Raw genomic sequence first — 27052 nt, 5'->3', positions numbered from 1 at the left:
CGTGATCAGATTCATCCATAAAGATGGAGTCAATGTTCCTAAGATCAGGACCTCAGGATTCGTATTTGGCAGCCTGCTGCCTGGCTACTATATATCACATACTTGTATGCAGCTGCCAGGAGTTCATCAGGGCAGTAAATAATCACACTCTGATTAACTGTGTTCATCAAAACTATTCAGTGTCTTGATATTTGAAAAAGTTATGCAAAGTGTGAACAGCCATCATTAGGAAAATGATCCACTGAGCTGATTGCCAAAGGGGGAGAAGAGGGTGGTTGAAAATGATACTGATGGTAAATTTTTAAGGCAGAGTGGGCATTTTCATTTCTGTTCTTTCCTTTGCTATTGGACTGTGAGGTTAGTAACTGTGTTGTATAAAAGCATGCTGAGGGAGAAAAAGCTGAGTTGAAATGTTTCATAAGTAGGGTCAAGAACTTTGGCTCTTGTCCTGCCATAATGGAAGGGTTTTAGTCAGAGTGACACAATCTGCACTTTGGAAATAAAGTGCAGGCAGCAGGACAGAGGGCAGAATGGACATGTGGCTGGAGGCTTTCCCAAATGTTCTGGCAAGAGATGAGCTATACCAAGACAGGAAGAGTCCTAGATTCAGGCTCTTAAACTCTTGCACATCCTGCTCTGCCCTGAACAGCCACCACCATGGGTTCTGACAGGTCAGTCACCACAGTGCTTTGTACTTCACTTATTCATTGTTTCTCATCTTCCCTGTGTATCACTAGCCCTTAGCACAGTGCTAGAATACAGTAAGCTTTTAGTGGGTGAATGCACAAAAAATAATGTCAGAGAGGATACAGCAGAGGTGACAGCACCCACAACATATTTGGGATGAAGAACTGGTGGGTCTTGGTGCCTGAGAGACAGCAAGGAGTGACCTGGGTTTCAATCCTGGGCAGCTGGTAGATGAGCTGCATAAGAGAAATTAGTTTGTAGACAGGAGAATTTTGTACGTTTGGTTTTTGACATGTTGACTTAAATAGCCAGGTGGAATTTCAAGTGGAAACTTCAGTAAAAAAGCTGAAAATAAAAGGCTGAACTACACAGAGTCAAAGCAGAAGAAAGATTTTAGGGGTTATAAGCATATAGATGGAACATAAAGCCACAAGAGTGGCTGAGATTGCCTAGACAAAGTATATAGAAAGAGAAGAGAGTTCATGAGAGATCCCTGGGGGACACTTACAGCTGAGGGGTAAGTGGAGAAAAAGAAGCATGAAATATACATGTGGTATATTTGCCAAACCTGACCCTAAGCATGAACAAGTCGGCTGAAAACCATATCCATCATGAGTAGATTTTTATTTACTAAAAACTATCTTAGGGAAAGGAGTATTGAACTCAACAACTAGCTTTGGGGTAAAGAGACAACAGATAGAAAATGTCATGAATCGGCATGATAATTAGCCAAATCCCATTTTACTAGGCATAGAGTCAATTTCATTATTCTAGCTGAGCAGATCCTTAATCGTGACAGGCAGGACGGCAGAGATGTATTCTCTACCAGTGTGTGGCTGTTCACATTTGCCACCACCCTTGGCCTTTGCAGGTGGTGGTGGGAAGGGGCTAACAATTACCTCTGCTAAGTAACTTCTTTCTGCTGCTAGGATAGAGTCAAGACCCTGCATCTAATCAAAACAAAGAGGCTTCATCTGGGGTTTCTAATGAATAGCATTTTCCTTTTGCTAGGATCTTGTGGAATAAAAATAAAGCTATTCTTAAATTAGAAAATTCTATCATAGAAGCTCTATTGAATATTGACTTTAATCTCTGCAGTTGTTTATTTGTATTTCCAACCTTTGACAATGACTTGCAGCTTGTCTGCACTCCCAGATGGGTTTCCTAGGCTCACAAGTAGGGAAGTAAGGTCCTGGGTTTCTCTCCCCACTTCCCTATGTACAAAGTCCACCCTGTGCTGGAACAGACTTTGCATCTTTCCATTGAGAGCTGTGGACCTTTGGAGGCTTTTAATTGAATATCCAGTTTTGTTCAAAACTGTTCTGACATTCCCACAATTCCTCCTGCACGAAGAACTGAGCTCCACTTCATAAACGCTGTCCCACACGAAAGAGAAAGCTATTGCTCGTGCATTCCTAACTACCCTGTGAAGAAATGGGACAGCTTCGAAATAAAGCCAGGCAGTGTGTCCTACAAGAGGAAGTATTTGCTGGGACCACAAATGAGTTGAATAGGTGAGTCAGGAAATTAGCCACCCACTTTTGCTGCTAAGCATAGAGCTTTTTAAAAAACTCATTTAATTAGCTCGTTGGCAGGACTCAGTCTCACACACAATGTCCAAAACTCTCTGTGGCACCTTCCCAGGAGAGAACCTCTTGGAAGAGCTGTGGACATGCTCACATTGGCTCTGACGGCACCTTGCTAGGTTTATAAGGACAACCCGGGCCCAAGGCTGGGCAGAAAAGCAATGCATGTTTAGGTGAGCCTTCTGTGACAGTGTAAAGGGAACACTCTAGACACCAGCTGGGTAGGAAGGGATGAAGACATAATCCAACTTCTTAAACCTCTGATTTCTATCAGGAGATTTAGTCATTTTTGCCTTTGTCGTACTTTAGTTGTACTCATCACTTACGGGCAGCTTCTAATGCTCCGCTTGGGGCTCCTCCTCCACACACCCTCTTCCCACTGACTTTGTAGCTAGAGAAAAACCCACTTTGTCTCCCAAGTTGGTAGTAAGGGATACAAGCGCATATATGACCTCATGCTCAAGGAGATGAACACACATACACACACAACTACCCCCAGGTAAGAGTAGTGGATGATTGAGAGATGCCATTGAATCACTGGAGATATCTGAGAAAATAGTTTCAGCAGCCAAACAGCAAGGAGTGATAGGGGATGGATGGGGCAGTGGTGAGGATGGCACTTCTGAGAAGCTGGTGATAAAAGGAAGCCTATGGAGTATAAAGCCAAGCAAGGCTTTCTCTTCAATTACTAATTTACAGATTGAGCAGAATAAGTGGAAAGAGAAGTTGAAGACAGAGGGGACAGAAGGGAAACTGTTGAATCAAGGTCCAGAGAAGGCAGAGAACAACCAAGGGGCTGAAGTGAGGTTGTCTTCTCAATAAAGCAAGATCATTTGCTGGAAGCCAGGGGAGCAGGGCATGAGTTAGAGGCTAGAGGATTTTTAAAAATGTCCAGATCAGCTGGGGGGGGGGGGGATGAAGTCAAGTTTTATGAAAAATTGTTAAGGTCAATTATAGGCTAATTCTCATTCTTCTAGAGAAAAACCCTAAGAGTGAAGTAATATGATATTTTGATAAATTTTTTCTTCATATCAGGAGTCTTATCCCCAGTTACAACCCTATTACAGCATCAAAACATTTTCCCATCTCAAATGTAATAACCATATCTGGAAATAAAAATTTAGATAATGACTGGTTAACCCCATCAGTATCTCAATGTGTTGACTCTTAAACAATCAGTCTGCCTTTCTTTCTTTCTTTCTTTCCCTTCCTTTTTCTTTCTTTCTTTCTTTCCCTTCCTTTTTTTCTTTCTTTCTTTCTTTCTTTCTTTCTTTCTTTCTTTCTTTCTTTCTTTCTTTCTTTCTTTCTTCTTCTTCTTTCTTTTTCTTTTCTTTCCCTTCCTTTCTTTTTCTTTCTTTCTTTCTTTTTCTTTTCTTTCTTTCTTTTCTTTCTTTCTTTCTTTCTTTCTTTCTTTCTTTCTTTCTTTCTTTCTTTCTTTCTTTCTTTCTTTCCTTCCTTCTTTCTTTCCTTTTTTCTTTCTTCCCTTCTTCCCTTCTTTTCCAATGCCAACTTTTGAACTGACCACTTTCCTAATGCTTTTTCAGTCATTTCTAAGTCTTCAGGGTGATTTAGTGATAGTTCCTTCCCTAGAATCTCCATTAGCAGCTCTCTGACTCATTTTTTTTAGTGTTTCACAAGGAATTTAAATTTCAAATGATATTTTAATGCAGTAGCTCTCAGCAACCTGGCACAAGACCTGCCTGGGTCTGTGGACAACACCACACAGTAGTTCCCACCCCTGTTGTTCTAAGTCGTCACTCAGCCTTGTCAAAACGCTGGCTCTCCCTGGAGAGCTCACTGTGGTTTTGCTCTCTGTGGTTGCAAATCAGTATGTCTGACATTTGTTCCTGACACGTGGAGAATCAAAAATGTCTCCGGCTTGTGCAGCTGAACCATGTCAGTCCTGACAGGTGAGGAAGCTGGTAGTCTTACAGATGAGGTAGCATTTTTCCATTTCCAAAAAGTGATTATGAGGAAAATGTAGGTTTCTTTTTCCCTCCTGTAATTCCTGTACAGGAAATTCTCCAGTACCTTTTTCCACTTTTCTGAAATATTGTATGTAGTGAGATTTCAAGGAAAGGCTTCCAAAAAATTGAGGTATCCTAGGACAGGCTGGAATACTGGAATTATTCTGAGCCCAAACCTTCCCAGTGAAGACTTGGCAGCAGAATCAGTGCCTGTTGGTTTTGCTGGTCAAGCTTTGCCAGTCATGTTCTAGAAATAAAACTAGAAAACCTAACCCTTCTGAAGTAGGTCAGAGAACAATGCCAAATCTAGAAAGCTAACCACTAGATGTTACTTCACTGAGGTCATTCTAAATTAGAAGTTATACAAACCATCATGAATGATTTAGCCCTAAAACACTGCAATTTTATTTTGGCCATCAATATATCATTTTGGTACAGAATTAGAAATAGAGAAAATATTATAGGCAAGCACACGATTGCAGACCTCTTCACCGAGAATCCTTGGGAGAAACCAGCCCTAATGCCCCAGGGCAATGGTTTCAAAGTATGGCCCAGGGACCCCCAGGAGCTCCTGAGACCTACCCAGGAAGATTCCCAAGGTCAAAACCATTTTCAGAATGAAATGACAATGTTACTTGCATTTTTCATTCTTATTATTTCTTCTGTGTACAGTGGAATTTTCCAGAGGCGATGTGATGTGATGTGTGCTAGTGCAGCTGAATGCAGAAGCAGATGTGAGAATCCAGCTGTCTTCTACTCCACCACACATTAAGGAGATTTGCAAAGGTGTAGAACAATACCTCTCTTCTCAGCAAGTTTTTTTTGTTTGTTTTGGAAATGAATTTATTTTTTATAAAAATATGTCATTTAACATGTAAAGGGTGTATGTTTGCTATTTTAAATAGATCATTAAAAATATGTTAAAATGTTTTAAAGTTCTAATATGGTAAATATTGATAGACATAAATACTGATATAACACCCATAAGCATAAAACTCCTTGAGGTGTTTCTTAATTTTGAAGAATTGTGGTTTGTGACACCAAAAGGGACTATGACACCAAAACGCTTGAGAACTAAATGCATTTATTGTGTGTAATGAATTAACTTACATGCTACACATCCAGCTAAGCATCATCTTTGAGAGAAAAGGGAAAACAGTTCCTCACATAATTTTCTGTAGAGTTTAGTTCTCCTGTTGGATTCCTGTTGAGAAAGGCTCCCTAGATCTTAACATCTCTTGCCACACAATAACCAGCTGATTCTTTTGGCATACAGGTACAGGTACAGGGTTTCTAATTACTCTTATATAAGGAAAATTATTCTTTTCACATTAATTCCACCGTATTTCTGTGAACTAGTATTTGTGTTTGTTTAAGTCCTTTTTTGGAATGTAAGTGCTTTGTAGGAAGAGATTATTTCCTCAGTACATGAGTGCATAATAAAAACACTGACAATCACACATCCTTTTCTTGATTTCAAACATGGCTGAATGGTGTTCTAGAACAATCTACTTCCTCTTTTACTGTAAGGCCAGAAGTACAGTCCTTAGTAGCTACTGAGAATATAAAAAAGATAATCTGAAGATCACGAGGTTTGGCATTAAGAAAAGAAAAATAAATAAGATATATAAAGATTAAAAAGAGAGAAATCTGAGAATAAATACCAGGGTAGGAGGGAGATGTTTTCCAGATCCCGAATTTGGGAATTTATGAGCGGAGATCTGTTGGCACTTTAGCTAATGCTTCAAAAATTTCCCCAAAGGTATCTACAGCAGAAATGTTCTAAATTTAACATTAGCACAGAACATAAACATTTAACAAAGGCTCAGTTTTCTCACCAATGGGGTTTAATGAGCCATGGTGCAGTTTAATGGGGAATCTTTGCTGTGTGCTCAGTATCTGAGTGAAGATGACTCACCCTGTCCTACAAGGATTCTCCAATCAGGATTATGACCTAAGCATTTTGCCATTTAAAAAATGAATGAGGTAGGCAGGGGTTTGCCTACAAATCATGAAATAAGTTCAGAGAAAAGCTCAGTGGAGCCATAAAGCAGACAAAATTTGGATGGGTCAACAATCAAAGGTAAAAACATCACTGTGACCCATTAAATGTAATAATTGTAAGGAAAGAGATGATGGTATTAGTCATGATCATGGGACACATAACTATATTTCACAACTAAATTTTTCTCTTGCTATAAAAAGATATGAAACAAGCAGATATCTTATACCATCATTTCCCCAACCTGTGGATCCAGACCCTGAGGGACATTACAGAAAGGTTTCAGAGTAGAGCGTGCATATTCCTGTATTTTAAGAAGATGAGCAAAGCTGCTAAGGGTAAACAAGAGTAATACTGAGAAGAGTCAACACCGGGCCTGTGTGAGAGAAAGGGGGAAAGAGGCAGTAGGAGAGGGGTCATATCATGAGTCCAATCATTCCTGTTATCACTCTGTGTGGTAGGCTGAATGACCTCCCCACAGATGTCCTGGCATTAACCCCTGGAACCTGTGCATATGTAACTGTACATGGCAAAGGGGACTTTGCAGATGGAAGTAAGATTCCCTTAAAATGGGAAGAATTTTTTTTTTATTTGGGTGGGTCCAACCTGATCACACAAACCCTTAAAAACAGACAAATTTCTTTGCCTGGAGTCAGAGATGCAGCTGAAGAGAAGGCAAGAAGAAAGACTTTAAAAAAGGGAAGACAGGGAGATTCCATGTGTGAGAAGGAGTACACACACCATTGCTGACTCTGGGATGAAGGGGTTCACCTGCAAGGGCCAGAGAGATACTTCAGGAAGCTAAGGTAGTCCTAGCATTCAGCCAGCAAGGAAACAGGTACCTCAATCCAACAATGGCAAAGAACTGGATTCTGTCAAAAAACTGAATGAGCCTGGGAGGGGATTCTTCCTAGAGCTTCTCAGTAAGAGCTCAGCTAGTCAATATCTTGATTTTGGCCTTGTGAGACCCAGAGTAGAGAACCCAGTTGAGCCAGCCTGGACTACTGACCTACACAACTGTAAAACAATAAATTTGTGTTGTCTTAAGCTGCAATGTTTCTGGATAATTTGTTACAGCAGCCGTGGCAAACAAATATACTCTGCTCACCTCTCACAATAGAAACTACAAAATGATGGGCAGGCTAAGCCCCCAGGCCTTTGATTTTGCAAAACATGAGTTACTGAGTGGGAATGAGGCCAGAATGGTCCCTCAGTCCTCCCTGCCCTCTACCCTACCTCTGATAGAAAAGAAGTCACTTAGACAAATTCATGTCTTATCTCATGCTTAGCAAAGAAAGCCTGAACCAATGAGAAGGCTGTGGGTTTGTGAATATGTGTGCCTACGGAGCCCTCCTTGCTGATTAATTATCCATGTGTGTCCCCTTCAGTACGATCATCACACACAACCGATCACTCATATACTCAGAATGTATTATTTTATAGCTTAAGAAATCAGTTTATTTTCCAGTGTTTATCTGGCCTACATTATTGAGCTCAATCACTATGGAGGATTAGTGTTGAGAGAGGGAATGATGATGTCCAAACCAGGATGGAAGGTTAGCACCGCTGGGCAAGCCAAGCTTGAGGAGGGCAAGCCAAAAGTCACAAAGCAGCTCTTGTGATAAAAGCAAGCAGTGACATTTTCATTTTTCTTCTTTGAACCTTTTTTTTTTTTTTGTATTTTATAAATGTTCTACAATAAGCATGCACTATTTTTAGAATAAGAAAGAACAAAAAGCCATTCTAAACACTGGCAAAATTAGTAAGAAGATAGAGTATGGAACGCAGAGTCTCTTTCCATGGCCTAGGATGCCATGTGAGGCCTCCTCTTCTCCTCCCTTCCTCTCAGAACTTTCTCGCCAGGCTTCCAGACTGTTGAGCTCGCTATGTGACATGACTCTGCGGACCCTTCTTGTCTCTCCAAGTGCCCTCCTCCTTTGTGTTGGGAAGACCAACTTCTCCTAGTTTCCCTTCAACCCCTCTAGCCTCTCTTTCTCTCTCCCCTTTGTAAACCCATCCTTTTGATACAGATGTTGCTCAGGAACTCCTCCTCAGTTCCCTTCTCCCTGGGCAAACTCATCCACACTCAGTAATCCCAGTCTCCAGTCTATCCCTTCCTCTCCTTCAGCTACAGACTCCCATGTCTAGCCTTTGCCAAGACAACTCCACCTGGAGTTCTTCTACTGGAACAAATACATATTAAACATCACTGCATGCCTGGCACTTGGTATGGACGTACCATAGATTTTCTATCCCCTAACTACCTCGTCAATCTGCTGCTCTCGCTCTTGAATTGGTAAGAAATGGCATCCTGACCTACCGAGAAACTTTTTGTTTGTATTATAAAAATGTGATTTATCTTATTTACAATGGAAAAACCTCTGGCATTGTAGGATATAATATCAAGATACAAGCCACAATTTGCAATTCAGTAGTTTATAAGGTCAGTCAAGAAAAGAAAAAGAAACCAGTTCCAGAAGTGCTATATACATCAGATACTGCATTATGAACTAGTGTTGTCATATCTGAAATTTTAGCCCTCTACAGTAATCCTTTCTGAACTGGAAAATAATATAAGAATGCAGAAGTTCAGTTGCAGATTAATGTTTTTTTCTTATGCGAAAGCAGTATTAAAAAGAACCCCCCCCAACCCCTGCCCAAGAAATAGCCCGCAAGCATCTCAACTTTTCTTTGAATTGGTCCTCTTAGATAAATAATTGGTCATCACTGGTATTGGTTGTTCATCTGTGTATGCGTTGATACCTTTGATAATTTCTGGCAAGCAGCAGTCAATTAATTCTGTTGATTCAGTGAGTGAAGGAATGAATGAAACTTGAAGGTCACATGCCATGTGTCTAACTCCTTGAGGATCAGACCAGCCCCTGCCACTCTTGTGTTCTCCCATTGTGATCAATGACTTCTTTGCCCACTCACTGACCTGACAGCACTTGCCATAAAAAGCTATCTCCATTTCAGATCAAAATAATACATTGAACAGTACAATGTTTTTTATCTGTTGTACCCAGGTAAGAGGTCAGTCTCTTCCCTTTCTTGGCTGTGTTTTAGAAGGAGGGAAGCCACTTCTCAAGGAATCCTAACCCCAGGGGCCCCTGTGGAGCTTTGTAGAGCAAGGGGACTCAATCCAGACTGCTGCTCAACCTCCTGGCTCCCGGGGCTTCTTGCCCTCAGGAAGTCCCCGCTTTCAGGTTGTGTAAGTGCTGACTGCACTTACACGACTTTGAGAGTGAGTGCTGCCTTCAGTATGACTCACTAGTTGCCTCACTGCCCCATGGTTTTGCCCTCAGTCAGCTAAGCTGAGCCCTCAAGGGAACCAGCCTCCTGTCCAAGGAAACACTCTAACAAATTTCTGAATCCAATTTACCACAATATGAAACACAAAAATGGAACGTGTGGGCTGGACACTGACTTTCAAAACTTCTGTCCTGCAGGTCTGTCTTTGAGCACTGCTGAGAATGAACTGCTTTCATTTAAACAGAGCCATTCTGTTCCCCAAAGCAGTGAGCCAGAGAGGTCTGTCAGCCACAGCTGTTTCCCAGCTGTCCACAGAGCTGTTCAATTGCTTCAAATGGTTTTTCAGTGTGTTCTTGAAATCCCATCCTCAGAACACCTGGAGACTTGCTTTATCCACTTTCAATATCCCGAGGCATTTATATAGTTGGTTGTCATCCATTATCTGCTCTAATTCTGTTCTAGGGAGCTGACTTCCCATAACTGGGCTTCTGATTTCTGAAGGAAGACCTTTGTGCCAAGACCCTGCTAATCACAACTCTGTTTTGAAGTAAGATAATGGTTAGGAACTTAACTCTGATGTCACACCAACCTGTGTTCAGATCTCAACTGCAATGCAAATGAACTTGGTGATCTTGAGCCAGCTACTTAACCTCACTAAGCTTTCAGGAAGCTTCATTGGCAAAAGGGAGATAAAAATATTCCCTCCTTCATAGGTTTTTGGGAAATGATTAAGTGGGATAATTTATGTAAAGTGTCTGGCATATTGTAGTTCAATTAATGGTGGTTACTATTAATGCTATTATTCATGTCATCAAACCATCAGAGTCCATTATAAAATGGAATGACTCCTTCTACTTGTGTGTTTTCCCTTTGACACTCAAAAGTGCCTTCAAGAGATAAAAATAGATATTATCAAGCAGAGAAGTGATGAAAACTTCTCTTAACCTCCCAAATTTCTCACAAATTATTCCTTGAGTTTCTGCACTTGAAAAGAACACCTATTCCTGTTCAGTGTACATTTACTTTCTCTTTCTGAGACTCAGGGTCCCCGTCTAAAAATGAGGTTAGAGAGGTTGTCTTCAAGGTCCTTTCAAAGCTAAAATTCTATGGCTTTCAAACCTAAATTCTAAACTGTAGACTCTAGGTGTAGAGAGTGCATATTTTCCTAATTATGCTGATGGCGCCTGGGTGCAGGACTGGGACCACGGGTTGCAGCAAGAGGTGCAGAATAGCGTGGAGGACAAATGATCATGAGTGTGACTCTTTTCTGCATAAGTGAGGAGAGAGCTGTCATAATAGCAAGTGTGTGTGCCTTCGATCTGACCCTGATCCCCAGGATTATCAAGCCAGGACCCCTCCAAAGGGAGTCTGAGCCCAGGCAGATCTTGCTGATGTTGAGCAGGTCATGTCGTCTGTGGTCTGGAATGGGAACAAAATATACCCTACTCATACAGCTTTCTCTTGTAGAAGAGAAACACAGTTTGGGGCTCCTCCAACTGACATGTCATCTTCTTCAATCCAGCAAAATATTACCTTGAAGTGAAGGAGGCTTTATGTCTTCCCAGAACCCTCTCCCCACCAGAATGATACAGTTCATGGGGCCCTTCCTCCGAGCTTACAAAACTGCCTGACTACCTCTGCCCTATCTTTTAAACTCACTACCGGTTGTTGCATTTATATACCCCTTTAGACTAGAGTTTCTCGAGGGCAGGATCTGTGTTTCTCACCCCCTCCCTCAGTCACTCCTACAATGCCTAGTGCATAGCAGGTGCTGAATAAATCTTTGCTAAATGAAATCAATAATAAAGTGAGAACTTGACTACTGGGTTTCATTTTGTGCTAAGACTGATTGGCACCTCACTGTTCTATTTTGAGAAACAGCAGAGGTGTAGGACAAAGAATATTGGATATGCTTTGTCTCTCATCTCTGCCACTTATGAGGCTTGTAGACTTAAACAAACCACTCAAGTATTTAGGATCTTAACTTTCTTAAAATGGAAGTAATTGGCTGTAGTGATGATCAAATTAGATGATATATGTGTACACAGTTAATGGCTCTTATCACTAAATGACATACTCTTTAGGTAGAAAAATTCAGATGGAGTTTTTCATTTGCTACCAATTGGTGGCTATGGGTTCTAAATATTGACTCAAGTGCACAGTTGCTTTGATGGGTAGAATAAGGACATTACTGATTTCATAGTTGGCTGCAATCAATAATATATTTTGATCACACAGATGTTAGTGTCTTACAAAAAACATAGTCTAGTCATCTAAGAAAATAGAAGTCCTGGCTTTTGTGTCAATCTCTCATTGACTTACTATAAAATCTTAAGAAAAACATATCCTTGCTCTGTGCCTCAATTATTTCACTTAAGAAATGGATCCTCTCTACCCAAGAAAACTGTGTGAAAGTAACAGAAATACTGTGTATGGGAGCTTTCTGAGTTCTTTGAAAGAGATATACACTGTAAATTCAAGCTGTTCTTTTTATTTCTGGGTAAATTTACTCAAAAATAGAATCTGGGTTTATATGATGGTGTTTTATAGACCTGGGTTTATGTCGAGGCTTTTAAACTGATGCTATCCCAGTGTGCTTAACATGGAATTGGACAGACACAGAAAATGCAGCTGAGTACCATTAAATGTCATTGGGTGCAGGTTTGATACACAGATTGCATGGTGAAAATGGTATGTCTGCAGTCTCTAGAAGCCTACTGCCTTCAATGGGAAGTACACTGGTCTAATATCCTCTGACTTCCTCAGAGGTGTAATAACCCCCCCTGGAATTCAACGAAAGCATATAAATAAAAAGACCCTGAATGATCCCTCACAGCTTCCCTTCTGCCACAGCAATACTAATACAATACTTCTCTACCAAATATTAGGTAGTAAAAAATAGAGTCACCCAAGTTTCTCTACAGATAACTATGCAAATAATTTAAGGACATGGACCTTATACTGTATGTGAACTTTCTTTCCCCCTAGAGTATGGGCATAAAACCATCTCAATCTCTTCCTATGCTGCTTAACATTAAATGAATGTTGTCTTTGTTCTCAAAGCAAGCCCTGGTGCTCAAGGGACTACTTTGTAAATCACATCTTATTTCTTTTTTGTCTGCGGATAGAAAGTTATTCAGTTTTCTCTTGAATTCCCTTATAGAATGCTGATAACACCAGTGATGAGAAACCACAAACTTGCTGTATTCTGAAACTCTGAAATGCAAAGGCAGAGAGGACAAGAGGTGGAAAAGAACAATATATATGACTTTAAAAAGAAGATATAATACAAGCAAAAGAAGTGAATTAAGACCACTATTAAATATTGAAAACCAACAGTGAAGAGAGTGTGTGATCAAAGGGACTCACGAAAAAGAAAACTCAACAATGAAAATTCTTCTGATTATGACAATGTTCGTAATCATTTCTCCCATGGCAAAAAAAAAAAAACAAAAAAAATCAAAATTCTAACCAGAGAGTTCAATGACAAATGAAAAAATATGAAAGACAGCCCAATTAAGTCACCCTTACTGAAGAGGCTTTTCTCCAAAAATAACAGTTCTGCTTTTAATTATAGGTTCCTGGGTCTATTAATCAGCTATCTTCCTCAAGGCTAAGCTTGGTGCAAATAACAGAGAAGGATTCAGCAAAATGCCCTGTTTAATTAAAAAAAATTTAATTAAAAATATTTTTATACACATGACCCATCACCATTATTTATGCAGATGTTCTCTCACACTTCTTTGGAAAGGCTTTTTTCTTTCTTTTCCTCCTTTTAAAAAAATGCTGTTTTTCTGCAAGAACTACTGTGAAATGAGAAGCACTATGACTGGTAGTTAATACCTATTTTTATCAAAACAGCAGTGTAGCTCGCACATCACTCGTGCAGCCGTAACCATAGTAACCCCAAATAGAAAGGGTCTTCAGATTACCAACATGATCAAAGGTAAGATAGTTCATGTGCCGCTGGAATAGTTACACTGCAGCAAACTTTAAAGGATAAAGGTGCCTTTTTCCCCCCAACAACTTAAATGTTAAATGAAAACAGTGACTGGCAAGTATGGTGTATACAAACGCCTGTCATTTTGGGAGACTTTTATTTCCTCAAAGTGTTAACAATAGGAAAAAAAATAAAAACTCAATGCTGCTCATTTCCGATAATAATTATTTTGCCAAGTTGGAGAATTTGCTACAGAGAAAACCCTACCCTTGGGCGCCCTGCGGGATGAGAAGCTATTTTTTGTGTCCATGCACTCAGAGATGGCTACTGTCAATGGTGATTGCAGACATACATTACATGGGATAAGCTATAGTCAGTGACTCAAGGTGTGGACTGGCAGTCACATTACAAAGAAAAGGAGCCTTTAATTAGGGAAGTGGAACCGGTTTGAAAAAGCAGTTAAGTACCAACCCAAACACAGATCTGAATTTGGCTTTATAATTGTGGTAGGGGTAGAAAGGGATGGGGAGGGATGGGTGAGCAGGGAATAAAAGGCTAGAGCACCCATGCTCAATTACTTCATGATCTATATAATGCAAAACAGAGGCTGCATACAAGCCCTTGTATTCCATTTTGTAATGCCTGATATGACTACAGGAGCAGCATCTGGAAGCATGGGGAAACTATTCTGAATTTTAAATATTTAAATGTACAGTGAATACTACAAAAAGAGAATTCACACAAGGATAAATTAAATTATAATTATTATTTCTTTTAAATCTTTTTACCTTTGGGATTTACCATGAAAGTGGATGCAGTAGTAATAAAATAGGAGAAAACAATTATTTCTTCATGGCTATTTAAGAAAAGAATGGATATCTGGCAATTTTAGGTTCAATTATAAACAAATACGAATGTTATGATAGTGTCATCTAAAAAGCCAATAAGGTGACTTAGAAAAACTCATTGTTAGTAAAAATTTGTTTAATGACACCTAGCAATTTATGAATAATTTTCTACGCATTAAATTTGATCTCATAACAATTCTGTCAAGAAACTGAAGGTACTTCATGTTGTGTTTTGTTTTCACAGTATCTATTTTAAGGACATGCAAAGTGAGGTTCAGAGAAGTTAAATCACTAAAATGTGGTGCTCCATTCACCCATGACACTAATCCTGCCTTAATGAACAGACACTTCAATATTCAGGATAATTTGGTCACTGGAAGGCCCTATCCTGACCTCATTTATAGGTAACTCTCCTACACCATCACATGCCTATTCTATTTTTAGTGGCAATTCCTCTTGGGATTGAAAGTTTATGATCCATCCCTAACTGTGATCCTTTTATATGGAGAATTTGCTAGGCACTCTCTTACATGCTTTAACCCACAAACACAGGAACTGGTAACGCCCTAGCGCACACCTCCCCTTGAGACCAAGGGCTCCATAATTAGAGCGACACCTAGCTGTGACTTTAGGAAGCACATGCTGGGAAGGCTGGAGTAAGGGAGACCACCAGGAAAAGCGGGACTGTGGCCATCTCGAGAGGGAGGTCACTATTCCCAGAGGTGGAAGTCTCAGAAATTTTCTAGCAGCACTTTCTACACTCCTGCAGTCTCCTGCAAAATGAGACTTATACAGTCACATTCTCTGAAGAGGGAACATATATGGGGAAAATTTTATCTTTACTATAATTACGCTAAAAACTCAGTTTTGCCACACTTGAAATTACATGTGTCCTACAAGTGCGTGAACTGATATTTACCTCAGCCTAAAAACATCAGTATTGAGCCTACTTCACTCTCTATGATTCACCATGTTTACTCAGAAATGCAAATATTTCACTCATCAATTCTTAATTTATCAGGCCTCTGGACTAGCATCATTAGCATCAACTGGATACTTGTTACAATTATATAGTTCTGGACCCCACCTGAACCTACTCAGAATCTCTGGAGACAGAGCCCAGTAATCTGCATTTTAACACTCTCTAAGTGAGTTTTATGTACACTCAAGTTGGAGAACCACTAATGGAGAACAGGAAATGAGTGACCTCAGCAATGCCTCTCAGAATATATGAGGAAACTAAGCCTAGAAGGGTTAAGTGGCCACCTTAGTTTGCCCTGTGAGTTAGCAGCAGGAACTGAACTAGATCTCAGATCTCCCAATGCCCAATAATAAGAATAGCACGGTGCTTTGGCACTTGCCAAGTAGAAGCTGGTTGGGCTCAACATTAGCAAAGCAGAGACTTTGTATCTATATTCCTGTTGGCTTCTAACTTCAATAAATGAATTATCATCCACGCATTTAATTTAGGCTCCAGACAGGAGAATGCCAGAGGGAATATTCTAAATTCAATTAACATGAGCCAGTCTCCTTATGAAAGCCAACACCCAGTACTCAGGGCTTCATCAAGCACTTAGGATTCTTAGCACACTTTAGCCGCCAGAGCGAGTCAAGATGTGTGACTTACATGTAATATGTGAACTCACTGGATTTTTTTTTAACTCCATGGTATGCACAATATCATACTGAGTCTGGATTCACACTTCATAGTGATTTACTAACAGGATATAAAAAATAATTGATTTTCCCATTTCTATGAAATTTTAAAGTTTTATTTTTTGCATACATAGATGTGCTTCCATACAAATGCATAAATGTGATCATATTATATACGCTCTGTTTATTTGTGTGCTTTATTTTAATAGTCTTTTTTTTTCTTCTCCTTTTTGGCATGTCTCCCTTTTCTCCATCTCTTCCTTTCCTAAACTTGTATCTTCCAACCTCCCAAGTAACCCAACTTTACAATCTAGTATATGTCCCACCAATGTCTCTTTATACTAAAATTCTCTGTATAATAATCACATACACACATTTATAACAGATTAAATCAGAAGTTTAAACTGAGAAGCAAAGAAAAAAGAACATTTTCCACAGTGAGATGTACAATTTTAAAGTAGTTATCCAGGGGGAGGGTATAACTCAGTGAAAGTGCTTAGCATGCACAAAGTCCTGGGTTCAATTCCTAGTATCTCCATTAAAGTAAATACATTAAATAAAAACCTAACTACCTCCCCCTACCAAAAGAAGGAAGGAAGGAAGGAAGGGAGGAAGGAAGGAAAGGAGGAAGGAAGGAAGGAAGGAAGGAAGGAAGGAAGGAAGGAAGGAAGGAAGGAAGGAAGGAAGAAAAAGAAAGAAAGAAGAGAAAGAACGAAAGAAAGAAAAAAAGAAGAAAGAAAGAAGAAAGACAGAAAGAAAGAAGAGAGAAAGAAAGAAAGAAAGAAAGAAAGAAAGAAAGAAAGAAAGAAAGAAAGAAAGAAAGAGAGAGAGAGAGAGAAAAGAAAAGAAAAGAAAGAACTTATTCAAAAATCAGTTACATGACTCCCTTAAACCTCTCACCTACATTAAGAATGTCGAAGTGTCTCTAGACTCTAGCCTAGCAGTTAAGATTTGTGAATGGAGTTTGTCTGCTACTTGTAAGTGGTGAATCTCACACTCCCATATGGGGAGGGATGGGGGTATTTGACTTCATCTCAAGGCTATGAAAAGGAACTTTGCCTAGACCATTAAACAGCTTAAGATGTGACCCCTGGAGTTTGGGAACACAGTGGAAAGCTGGTTGACTCTCACCTGAGAAATCTAATGGGATGTGACTGTTCAGCTGCTCTAATGGTGGCTTATTTTCAATCAAATAAAAATTTTTCTTACTTCATTTCTGCCCCCATCTTGTAGAAGTCAGAAACTACATCTAGCAAAGGGTAGATAAGGCATGTGAGGAAGAAACCCGAACCGTATCTGCCTTCAATGGGCTAGGAGAGGTGGGGCAAAGTCTTAAATTAAATTGAAAACTTGACATATCATGATATTGGACATGCACATTGTGAATTGAGTCTCTGATTGCAACTTAAATGCCAAGAGATTTTACCCAGAAGATGGGAGAGGAGTAGTACTGCTGAATACTTTTAAAGAAGCAGTGGGAGGAGAAAAAAAAAAGCAGTTTCTATGGTTAACCCCATGAGTCCTGATTTATACATATATATATGTATATACAAGTACAGGCATGGAGGTTAGTTATTTATATACAAATTCATGGGCGTGACTGTTGCTTTAAAATTTTTTGAATCATATATTATATATACTTTTCTGCATTTTTCTTGACTTAGTCAGCAATGCCTCCTGGAAAACTCTCAAGTCAGCTGGAAGAGCACTAATTTACCTTTTTAATGGCTACCTGACATGGCATAGATGTCCTACACTGTATCCAACAATTCCCTTATTGATAGGATTCACTTGCTGCTTTTTTTTCCCCCCTTCAGTAAAATAGAAAAAACAAAAACCAAAAAGCTGCAGTAAACATCCCTGTCCATATATCCCTAAGGACCAGTCTTTTTACTTGTGTAAGACAGCTTCTTAGGAGTCAGATCACTGGGAGAAGGGGTTATTTATTTTAAATTCTAAAACTGTGGCCAAATGGCTTTCCAAAAGTCTGTTAATGATTTAAATTTCCACTAGAAATGGGTAAGAGTCCACTTTTCCCTGCCTCCCTGCCAGCAATGACTGTTACTTGGTGTTATAATTGTTGCCAAACTGCTAGGGGTAAAATAATACGCTGTTACTTCATTTTACTTTCTATGATTTCTGGTGAGTTTGAATAACTTCACATTTGTGGTCTAAGTGGATTTGCTCTTCTATGAATTTCCCTTTTATAGTCTTTTTTCATTTTTCAGTTATTTATTGCCAGATTGTCTTTTTTAAGTGTTCTTTGTATATTAGAGAAAATAATACTCTGTCTTCTAGGTTTAAATGCTTTTTCCCAATGTATTATCTCTTTATTATCTTTGTTTATGGTATTTTTTCTCATTTAAAACAATTTTATATAGTCAAATGTAGATTCTGGGTTTCCATTCTTTGCTAAGAAGAATTTCCCTATCTATAATCTGCAAGTATAAATTTACAGATTTTATTGCAGAGGAGTTATTTTACTTTATTTTTTCATTTACATTTTAATTCTTCTAGATATACTTTTGTAAATGGTTAGATAACTGTGCAATTTTAACACCTCCTAAATGGATAGCCAGCCAGTTGTCAAGTACCATTTATTAAATAACCATCTCTTCCCCACTGAATTGAAATACCACCCCTGTCAAACCCTCATTTATACTGAAATTTGTTTCTAGATTCTCTATTCTTTTCCACTGGTCTCCCTATTCCTCAGCCAATACCATATTGATTTCATTATAATAGTTTTGCAGTATATTCTTATGCCTGATTAGAAACTTCCCCTCATGTTTTTTTTTCTACTTTGTAAACTTTAAGATAATTTTATCCAGTTCCAACTTTTAAAGTGTTAGGCTGTCATGGGAATTACATCAAATTTTTATAGTTATTTGGGGGGAAAGTGGCATTTCTATCAGAGCATTTTCCCCATCATCAAGAGGGTAAGCTAGCATAATCTACTGACTTCCTCCCCAAAATCAATAGTAGAGAAAGTATACAAAGAAAACGGAATTAAAGCTAACAAACAGTAAGAATAATACCAACAAAAGCCATGAGAAATCCCTGGAAAGAAGGAAGCCTGTTTTGAATTGCTGCTTGTGGAAAGGAGGTGAGGGAAGTGGGAAGGGTACAGCTGACTCCAGCAAAGGGCAGCTATACACAGCAGTGAACAGACAAATTAGAAAAAACAATTTAAGCTCCATCCTTTCGGCTCACTTGTATTCCATGGAGTAATTGCTGCTCAGCTCCTTGCCACACAAAACACACACCATTAGCTAGACACTAGGACAGGTATTCATGCGAGTGATATCAGGGCAGTGCAAAAGATCTCCTGGGGTAAGAAGTTGACGAGAATCTTAGCTATTATCTTTCTGTACAAATCCAGGGCTGGTCAATTACCAACATTGTTTCTCCCTAAAGGTCTAAACCGTGACTGGGGAAATTGGCTAACACAGGTTTCTCAGTCTTGGAACTATTGACATTTTGGACCAGAAGATTATCTGATTTGGAGGGAAGGTCTTGACTGCATCATCCTCTTCTTTAATTTATTTACTCTATTGTTTACTTGGAATTTTATCTGCCCTTGATCCTCCTGAGTTTTCTTATAAGAATGTTGTTCAAATTGTCCTCTGACTACTTCAGGAATTTATTCTGTGTATGTGTGTTTGTTTTGACTGATCTTCCTCTCTCAGGCTGCTGAATAGTTACGTTGTGTTTTCTTTTTTAGGTTATTGGTGCTTAAGACTGTTTGTTGGACTACCCTCCAAGATAGTAGCCCTATAAGGGGCAGAAGGTAGGCCAGTGGTGTTGAAGCAGATGGGCTACTCTCAGACACCTGAAGGAAGCCACCCCCGTATCCAGTAATCAAGTTCACTCATGCATAGTCAAGCAGGTCAACCTATTCCCCCTTTCCCATCACCAAGAGCCACAGATTTCTACAATCCAGACCTTTGCTGAGTATTCATAGCTTTCCTGTCTCTAGCTAAAAACATCTGTGAAGCTGGCATCTAGACGCCCATGGTAGAGAAAGCTCAGTACTTGTTTTTTCACTTGTTGTGAGCTCATGGCTTCACTAGCACTTGGTTGCATAGCAAAATTGGGTAGATTGGAGTGGGTAATAAAAGCCAAGGAAACCAAGTTAAAGTCATCGCTTTCCCAGAACTCACTGAAGACCTTTCTGAGTGTGTTAGAGTGATTATAATGTTGTTTTGACATGACCATCTTAGGGTCAAGTAATTCACGTCTAAACCTTAGTTTGCTCTTTTGTAGAATAAGAATGTTAGATTAAATAATTTCTAAAGTCTCTTCCTGCAAAAATATCCTACAATTGTATTATTTAAAATTATTCCTTGTATCATCTGAAAGCAATGGCAGACATTGTCTTAATCCTTGGTCTAATAGAGCAGCTGTAAAAATTTTTATGAGACAATTTGGGGAATTTAAATCTAGCTATAAATTTGATAACACTTAAAATTATATTAGTTTTCTATGGTTGCTATAACAAATTTTCACCAAGTTGGTGGCTTATAACAACACAAATGGACTATCTATAGTTCTGGAGGTCAGAAGTCTGACATCAGTCTCATGGGATAAAAATCAAGGTGCAGCACAGCTCCATTCCCTCCTGGAGGCTCTAAGAGAGAACTGGACAAGTTTCCTTGTCCTTTTCAGCTTCGAGAGACCATCCACACTCCTTGGTTAATACCCTCTTTCTTCCATATTCAAAACCAGTAAAATTTTTGTCTCTCTGTGCCTTTATTCCATAGTCATATCTTCCCCTGATCACAGCCAGGAATATTTTCTCCACCTTTTAGGGACCCATGTGATAAGACTGGGCCCACCTAGATAATTCAGGGTGATACACACTGCAAGGTCTTTAATCACATCTACAAAGCCCTTTAAGCAAAGTAAGATAAAATGTTCCCAGGTTCTGGATATGGATGTCTTTGGCGACCATTATTTTGCCTACCACAAAAATTATTGTTAATATTTTATGTGTAATGATGGCATTGGGGTTACGTTTTAAGCCACATGTTTAAAATGGAAATTTGTTTACAGCTGCTTTATTTGGCCAAAGATCCAGATAAGATCTACACCTTCCTTTTAGATGAAATGATTGGTTCAAAGTAATAATATAGGACTTTTTTTGGCTGCAATAATAATTTTAGCAAATAATTTGAAAGAAATGATAAATTCTAGCAAACAATTTGAAAGAAATGATAAAATTAGAAAAAAAAATCACATTTTTTCAATTTTAATGAAACTAATAAGACCAGACAATAAGCATCAATGAATGAAACCATTACATGAAAGTTTCATGGGGAAATTCACAAGGAGGAATCACCACCTGAACCTAACTGATCACACTTAATATCACTAAAAGTCAACACCCAGAGAATGTATAACTTCTGACATGGTGTAACATGAACTATAAACCATCCCCTATGCAATATTTTTGCAAAAACTGGCAAACTTGTATCTAATCAAGATTTTGAACTAACTTTCACAATGGAAATACAGAAACAATAAAATGACATCACAGGTAAGTGAACAGACAAATCTAGAATGTGGGACATTCTACAGAGTTGACCAATTTCCTCTACAAGTCAATAGCATAAAAAGTGTGGACTAGAAGAGGGGAACACTGCTCTGGACTAAAAGAGAATGCAGAAATATTAACAATTAAATGTCCAGTGGGAATCTTGCTTGAGTTTTGATTAAAGTAAAAGGCAAAAATCAGAGAAATAGAATATGGACTGGGTATTAGATGATATCAATGGATTACAGAAAATTTTGCAGGTTTGTTAATGGCTTCATGGCTAAATAAGAATAATATTCATAATTATAGAGATGCATACCAAAATACATGAGGATAAATGGGAATGTCTGGGATTTGGTTTTACATATTACTATCTTTGACCCGTGAAATGTAAATATAAAAGTGTATTTGTGCTTTATCCAAAGTAAAATTACCACATTATACATATTACACTCCCAACTCATGAGCAAATGTAGTTGGTCAAGTGAACATTCCACTAATCGAGTTGTAAAATTATGGAAATCCATTACTGTTACCAGGAAAACAAGCAAAAATGTGCACGTTTCACTTGCTGATGGGAAAATAGCAGCCTTATCCTAATATAGCATAAAAATAAAAATAATAACTTAAATATATTATCTCATTTAACTCTTATAAAGAACCTTTAAAATAAATCTTATTATCATCATTTTATAGCTGGAGAAACCGAGGCTCAAATGGGCCAGACAGAATGGGGATTTAAATGCAGGCCTATCCCACACCATATACAGTGTTCCTAACCAATATTCAATGACTGCTCTATTTATTCAATAAATATTTACCATGCACTATGCAAAACTTAGCAGACCTTCTGTATTTTGAGACATCTGTAGATGCTTTCTTAGTTCTAGTCTTTAAATATTATTTAATGATGATAAAGATCAAGAAATGGCATTATTAAGCATTATGTATATTTTGACTTGTTTAATTGGAGAATCGAACTAATAATTTACATCAACTGGATTTTTAAACCTAATGAAAAGAGTTATGGACTGATTTTTCCCAACTGGCAACACAGGTAGTCTCTACTTACTCCTTTTAGAACAATATTTATTTCTGATATTAGGCCTACCTAATTTAGGGACATTAAACGCATCAACTTACTTGGAAACAGGGCTAACAATATAAATGTCAAGTTTCTTGGATTTCTGACATGCTATAAGAAACAAAACAGTAATGGGCATTAAAAAAACAACTCTGAGATTATCAGGCTTGGGGACTTGTTATTTATGTTTTACTAAGGGACAGGAACAAAATTGAGACATTTGGACAGAAGTTTATTTAATCTGCTTCTCTCAAGTCAGAGGTTGCTGTATTTATGATTTTGAATGGCATATACATGCCATTTAAATCATACAGATATTTACTCTCATTTCGCTTTGTTTTACTTCTGAAGCATGGGTGTGAACTAGTTTATGGGTTATTATGTATTGGAGCAGAAAAATAAGACAAGGAAAAGAGACTTTAAAAAGAACATTTCAGACACATTAGTTCAATCTTATAAAAATAAATGGCCTGTTTTTCAGCAAATGCTATAATTTGTGCAGTGTGTTATATCTGTGCTTAATTTTTCTACTCAATTAAAACTGTGATATTTCTATTAAGGATCATATTTTTGTGTGGAATCCAAAAAATCTGAACTCATAGAGATAGAGAGTAGAATGGTGGCTGCCAGGGGCTGGAAATAGGGGAAATGGGGTACAAATGTCCAGCTATAATATGAAGAAATTCTGGGCATCTAAGATAGAATATGGTGAATACAGTTAACCATACTGTACTATAAACTTGAAAATTGTTAGGTGAGTAGATCTTTTTTAATTGAAGTATAGTTGATTTACAATGTTATGTTAGCTTCAGGTGTGTAGCAAAGTGATTCAATTATACATATACCTATCCTTTTTCAGATAATTTTCCATTATAGGTTATTAAAAGACATCTAATATACTTCTCTGTGTTATACAGTAGGACTGTGGTTTATCTATTTTATATATAGTAGTGTGTATATGTTAATCCCAAACTCTTAATGTATCCCTTCCCCTCCTTCCCCTTTGGTAACCATAGTCTGTTCTCTTTGTGAGTCTATTTCTGGTTTGTAAATAAGTTCAACTGTGTCATGCTTTTTTAGATTCCACATATAAGAGATATCATATGATATTTGTCTTTGTCTGATTACTTCACTTAATATGATAGTCTCTAGGTCCATCCATATTGCTACAAATGGCATTATTTCATTCTTTTTTTGTGGTTGAGTAATATTCCATTATATATATATGGGCACCTTCTTTATTCATTCATCCATTTAGGTTGTTTCCATGTCTTGGCTATTGTAAATAGTACTGCTATGAATATTGGGGTGCATGTATCTTTTCAAGCTATAGCTTCACTCAGATATATGCCCAGAAGTGAGATTGCTAGATCATACGGTATCTTTATTTTTAGTTTTTAAAGGAACATCCATACTGTTCTCCATAGTGCCTGTATCAATTTACATTCCTATGAACAGTGTAGGAGGGTTCCTTTTCTCCACATCTTCTCCAGGATTTATTATTTGTAGACTTTTTAATGATGGCTATTCTCACTGTTGTGAGGTGATATCTCATTGTAGATGAGGTATCTCATTGTAGGAGAGTAGATCTTGAATGTTATCACTACACACACACACACAAGGTAATTATGTGAGAGGATAGAGGTGTTAACTAATCATACTGTGGTAATCATTTCACAATACATACAGGTATCAAATCATCACCCTGTACATTTTAAACATTTCTATGTTATATATGTCAATAATATTTTTCAGCTTGCCACAGTTCCATATCTATATTGCTCTATAGCAGTGCTGTTCAATCAAAATACAATGTAAGCCACATATGTAATTTAAAATTTTCTAGTGACCACATTAAAAAAGTAAAAAGAAATGGGCAAAAGTAATTCTAATGGCATATATTATTTAACTAAATATTTAATTACTGCTATAATTTTATAGCAGTAAAATTATAAACTGGGTATTTTACTTTTTTTCATTTTAAGTCTTTGAAATCTATGGTGTATTTTATACTTACAGCCTGTCAATTTTGACTAGTCACCTTTCAAGTAGCTACATGTGGCTTATAGAATTATCAACTGGGTATTTTACTTTTTTTCATTTTAAGTCTTTGAAATCTATGGTGTATTTTATACTTACAGCCTGTCAATTTTGACTAGTCACCTTTCAAGTAGCTACATGTGGCTTATAGCCACCAAACTGGACAGAGCAATGCTTGAGTAAGCCCTATTTGAGGTTACCTAAATCAGGACAACCTGGATTAATTTTCTAGAGAGAAAATAGGACAACTCTATGAAGTAAGAATTATTTTCTAGTTTTAAATACTGGACTAATACTTCTGAAGTTCAAAATAGTGCAGCTGTATTTGAGTCTCTATGCAGCTGCATCATATAAAATTAAGGCATTTTAATCCAAATAGGAAACAAGAAAATTGATAAAGTGAGAAAATGCATAGCCCACGTGTGTTTGAATGAATGGCTTCCTGGAGACCTTGGAAGAAATGTCAGTCCTATAAATATCAGGATCTGTTTCTGGCGTCTTATGGGTGATTACTACTTAATGTATTGTGTTGAGTTCTTCCTTTTCCTAAAGGAAGCTCCTATTTTGGACATCTTCCAACCTGAAAAAAACCCCACACTTTATATAGAACTGCTTCTGCAAGTCTACAGTCGATGGCTTGGTGCTCTCTGGAAAGTGTTAAGCCATTGACCACTGGTGAGTAGGGAGAAAGAAATATTGGCTGCACGGTTGAACAAAAAGAAAGATACATATTTTTATGTATGTTCATGTATAACTGAAAAATTGTGCTCTACACTGGAAATTGACACCAGACTGTAAAATGACTGTAACTCAATAAAAAAAAAAGAAAGATACATGTTTTTGTTTTGGTTGAATATCTTTTTTTGGAGGACAGAAACTAATATTGCCACTCAGCTATGTGCTGGAAGTTCAGCTATGTGCTAGGAGGTCCACCTTCATCTTGAGTCACTGTCCCTCCTGGGGCCATGAGACTCCTTATCTCCAAGGGTGATCTGGGATACTAAACTACTTCACATTTCATATTTGAGAAGAGACACCCTTCACATTTTGCTCTAGCAGTTTCTTCCACAAATTTATTAATTCATTAATTTAACAAGCATTTATTGAAAACCTACTATTCTAAATACTAGAAATATAAGAGTGAAAATAAAGGGAAAAAACAGGAAAAAAGCTCCTCTTTCACAGGAGACAAAGAAATAAGGGGAAATAAAATAAATACATAGATCAATAGTGATTGGTGCTGTACAAGAATGTAAGTCAAGAAAAGGGGATGGGAAGCCAAGTGATTTGCAGGTGACTGTATAGGGGGATTATAAGGTAAAATTTTTGATAGAATGGTTAGGGAAGGTCTCATTGAGGTGGCATTTGAGTAAAGGCCCAAAGAAGATGAAGAGGGAGAAACAACAAATGCAAATGCCCCGAGGCAGCAACAAGACTGGTGTGTTCCAGATAACATCATACTCAATGGTGAAAAGCTGAAAAGCTTTTCTTCTAAAATCAGGAACAAGACAAGGATGCCTACTCTTGTTACTTCTGTTTAATACAGTATTGGAAGCCCTAGCCATGCCAATCAGACAGGAAAAAGAAATAAAAGGCATCCAAATTGGAAGGGAAGAAGTAAAACTATCACTATTTGCAGATGCAATGATGCCATACACAGAAAATTCTGAAGTCTCCACCAAAAAACTTTTACACTAATAGATGAATTTAATAAAGTTGCAAGATGCAAAATCAATATAGATCAATCTGTTGCTTTTCTATACACTAATAATGAACTATCAGAAAGGGAAAGTAAAAAACAATCTCATTTAAAATCACATCAAAAAGAATAAAATACCTAAGAATAAACTTAATCAAAGAGGTGAAAGACCTATACTCTGAAAACTATAAAACACTGATGAAGGAATTTGAAAATGATAACAAAGAAATGAAAAGATATCCCATATTTCTGGATTGGAAGAATTAATATCATTAAAATGTCCATTCTATCTGAAGCAATCTACAGATGTAATGAAATCTCTGTCAAAATACCCATGGCACTTTTCACAGAACTAGAACAAATAATTCTAAAATTTATATGGAACCACAAAACTTATATGATTCCCAAACTGCCAAAGCAATCTTGAGAAAGAACAAAGCTGGAGGTATCACACTCCCTGACTTCAGATATACTACAAAGCTACAGTAACCAAAACAGAATAGTACTGGCACAAAAACAGACACACTGATCAATGGAACAGAATAGATCCAGAAATAAATCCATACTTATTTGGTCAGTTAATCTATGACAAAGGAGGCAAAAATATACAGTGGAGAAAAGACAGTCTCTTCAATAAGTGGTGCTGAGAAAACTAGACAGCTGCATCTAAAAGAATGAGATTAGAACATTTCCTCACACCATATACAAAAATAGATAAAAAATGGATTAAAGACCTTCATGTAAGATCAGAAACC

The 27052-nt window shown here is 37.8% G+C and overlaps 1 protein-coding gene across 6 annotated transcripts in view; it reads right to left on the bottom strand.

The window, feature by feature from the left end:
* Positions 1 to 27052, bottom strand: part of SLC9A9 (solute carrier family 9 member A9) — a 607055-nt gene that overhangs the window by 322096 nt on the left and 257907 nt on the right. The window lies entirely within an intron of this gene.

This window comes from Camelus ferus, chromosome 1 (genome assembly GCF_009834535.1).
Source record: "Camelus ferus isolate YT-003-E chromosome 1, BCGSAC_Cfer_1.0, whole genome shotgun sequence".
Taxonomy (NCBI): Eukaryota; Metazoa; Chordata; class Mammalia; order Artiodactyla; family Camelidae; genus Camelus; species Camelus ferus.
The sequence above is the reverse complement of the archived record's forward strand: the minus strand, read 5'-3'. Positions and strand labels throughout refer to the sequence as shown.